At 42.1% G+C, this 3259-nt stretch overlaps 1 long non-coding RNA gene across 2 annotated transcripts; it reads right to left on the reverse strand.

The window, feature by feature from the left end:
- Nucleotides 1-1064: 1064 nt before the first annotated feature.
- On the reverse strand, nucleotides 1065-2976 carry LOC134378718 (uncharacterized). 2 transcript variants are annotated; one of them, XR_010023683.1, is made up of 3 exons: nucleotides 2716-2976; nucleotides 1466-1660; nucleotides 1065-1328 (listed from the first exon to the last, which is right to left on the reverse strand). It is a non-coding gene; the product is annotated as an uncharacterized LOC134378718 (long non-coding RNA). The 2 variants fall into 2 exon arrangements; XR_010023682.1 differs by having other exon boundaries at nucleotides 1484-1660; nucleotides 2716-2975.
- Nucleotides 2977-3259: the final 283 nt, after the last annotated feature.

Genomic DNA, 3259 nt, shown 5'->3' on the forward strand with positions numbered 1-3259 from the left:
ATTGTGAAAACACTGAAGCTCTGTTTGTACCTCAGAGCACTTCCCCAAATAACTTGAAGGTGTTTTCACAGGCTGCAGTCACTCATATTGGCTCAGATAAACTCTGTTGTTTAAGCCATGCCTCAGTTTCCCTCCTCAGGTTGACACGCTTAAGCATTCCTGTCAATCTTCCTGGAGACTGTATACTTTGTTTTATCTCTACCAAACTATTTGGTATAGGGTATTCCACCCTTGGCATGAGCTAATTTCCTGTGGGTGTTAAATAAGTTGCAAATACACATGTCACATGTTGAAGGTCACATGTCAAAGGTCACAGGTGTGACAGCACTTTATAAACCCAAGGCACAACGGCAATAAATGGGCTGGCTGTCACTGCAACCACTGTGCCATCTCTACATGGTGCAGGGTTTAAAACTGTAGGCTCTGGATTCAGACTGCCTGAGCTCGAAGCCCAGACTTCGGGCTTTTTATGTAACCTTTATTAATCTAGGCTTCCTCATCTGCAAAATGGGAAAATAATAAGAAGAATCAACTTTAGGAGGTGGCCATGGGTCTTAAGTGAGACAAATTCCTGTAAAGGACAGTCCTGGGCACCAAGTATTCAATGAATGTTAGTTATGATTCATCAAGTGAACAGAGCTGGAGGCTAACACTCCTTTTCTTTTCTAACATGCTTCTGTAGTCTGGGGGAGCTCATTGCTCTAAAGGGCATCATGTGTAAGGCCTTGAGAAAAGTACAGGCTGTTAGAATTTCTTCCAGCGCTGTTACAATTTGTGGGAAACAGAGAGATTTAAAATCTACATTTGCTCATCTCATCTCTGGCTTCATGCACGTAGCTTGACGACACACCTCTTATTGCAACAAATCTAAGTGAGAGAAGAACCTCGAGACCCCTTTTGAGGAATCTGATAATTCTGCAGAGAGAAGAAGGTATGAATGACTGTGAAGGAGAATATTCCTTTCCACAGGACTCTGATTCCTCAGGCAGTCTAAGGAATATCAACATGTTTTGGTGAAGAAAACGGCTATGAAAGAAAGTTACTCAGATTTCTGGCTGCACATGGTCGATTAAATTCATAAGTTTATTTTTACTTTCACTGGAAAAAAGAAAGAAAGTTGTAATCCCACAAGGATGAGGAAAATGGGAAGAGAGAACAGCACCAAGACTGTGGAAGTCGGAGCGCTGAAGCCAGCTTGGCTGCTGGCACGGGTTGGAGAACGCTGCGGTCTCAGCAGGTTGTGGAGGTGACCCAGGAGGTGAATACGCAGGGAAGAACCTTGGTAATTTTAGGTGCCAGGGACCTCTGAAAGTGGGGTGCACGAGGGGCTAAAAATAGGAAGATTATTTGAAACTTGTACTAAGAGGCAATCAGAATCCCAGATCAGCCTCCCTGCCCAGGCAGGTGATTGCTGCTTTCCCACCCAGGAAGATGACTACAGACCAGACTCTCTGGAGAGACTGACCTAGAGAGGATTGGGTACCTGAGATACCAGGCACAGCTGGTGCAGGGGGTGGGCGAGACTGTACTGCAGATGCTCCACATGCTGAATGGCTGCCTTCTCTGTAGACTCCTAGAATACTAATTGCCAGACTTAAATCCTCTATGCAGGAGATCGGACGACTCTCCTCTGGATAAACTGATTAGCCACAGAGAAAACCTGTAAAGATAAAGAGTTAAAGTCTCACAATGAAGCTGCATATCCAAACCTATAGTTAAGTTCACAGAGAACGAGCTCCACTCATAACCACACCATCAATCCAATCACAGTTTTCAATGTTTCACCTGAAATATGAGCAAAGAACCGAGGATCACAGACATTTGAGAAAAGCCTCTACACGGGTTTTTTTTTTTTTTTTTTTCCAGCCTCAGCACAGTTGATCTTTGTTGTGGGGGCTGTGCCAGGCATTGTAAGATGTTTAGTGGCATCCCTGTCCTGTCCTCAGCAGATGCCAATAGCACAAATCCCCGGTTGTGACAACGAAAAATGGCTCCAGATTTAGCCCGCTACGGGCAAAACCTCTCCCTACTAAGAACCTCTATGAGACGAGAGAGAGAGATTTTTAAGAAATGAACAGAAAAAAATAAAACAGGAAAAAAGAATGTGCAGGAAATAGAAAACAAACAACAATCTCCAGAGTGATAAGAGAAGATATTGTATTCCTGAGCAGGAGCAATAGAAAGGAAATGTTGTTCCAGGAATGAAAAATGCTCTCAGAAATTAAATACCTGTCAACAGAAAGAAAAAAATAAAGAGGATGCTTGGAAGATAGAGTTGAAGAAATTTCCCTGAAAAAATAGAGCAAAAGAAGTCAGAGATAGAAAATTGTAGAGAGAGAGAAAAAAAAAAAAAAGAATTTGAGCATAATTTTGAAAGAACTATGATCTAAACAATAGATATCCTAAAAGAGAGAATGGAGGAAATAGAGGGGAGGAAAGTTTCAAATAGTTAGTTCAAGAAAAATGTCCAAAAGGACCTGTAAGGAATTCAGTACATAAAATTTTGGAACATTTGGGACAAAGCAGTCCTAAAAGCTTCCAGAAAGGAAATACAGGTTATATCAGGATTTAGAATGACATGTGGCTTCTAGAAGCTGGAAAGCAACAGAACAATGCCTTCTAAATGCCAAAGAAATTCCGACAAACCAAACTATCACTCAAGTGTGATGGTGCAGTAAAGACATTTTTAGACACGCAAGGTCTTGTAAAACTTACCTTTCATGCTCCGCTCTTCAGTGAAGATACTGGAAAATATGCTATGTCAGAATTGGGGAGTGAACTCTTTTCTCATCCACATGTTCAGTGGAGGTAAGGAGTGATTACAAAGACTCTGATGGGACCACAAACCCTATTAAGAGTCCTTGTCAGGCAAGGCAATCTTGGGAATTTAGCCTTGAGGCAATTCTACAAATGTGGCCACAGCAGAGGTAGAGAAGGGCTCACTTGGCCCCAGCTCTTCCAAATGCATTCCTTTGATTTCCTGCCCACTTCTTTTTATATTTGTTGACTCTGAGCTCAAATCGTCTCTTAGACTCAGCTGGAAAGAATGGTTCCCATGTCCACAGTAGCCTTCCCATGTTTTCTGTTGTGGCCATATCAGGTACTTTCTCTGTTAGACTGCCTTCTGCATTCCAGAAGTGACTCGGATTTTCTGGACAACTGTTGATACCCTTTATTGAGTTGCAGAGCTATTGTGTATATTTCCTTTTGATGACTTTCTGTAATTTCTGGGGATTGGATGGGCAGGTAATTTATGTAC

This window comes from Cynocephalus volans, chromosome 5 (assembly GCF_027409185.1).
Source record: "Cynocephalus volans isolate mCynVol1 chromosome 5, mCynVol1.pri, whole genome shotgun sequence".
In the NCBI taxonomy this organism is placed as follows: Eukaryota; Metazoa; Chordata; class Mammalia; order Dermoptera; family Cynocephalidae; genus Cynocephalus; species Cynocephalus volans.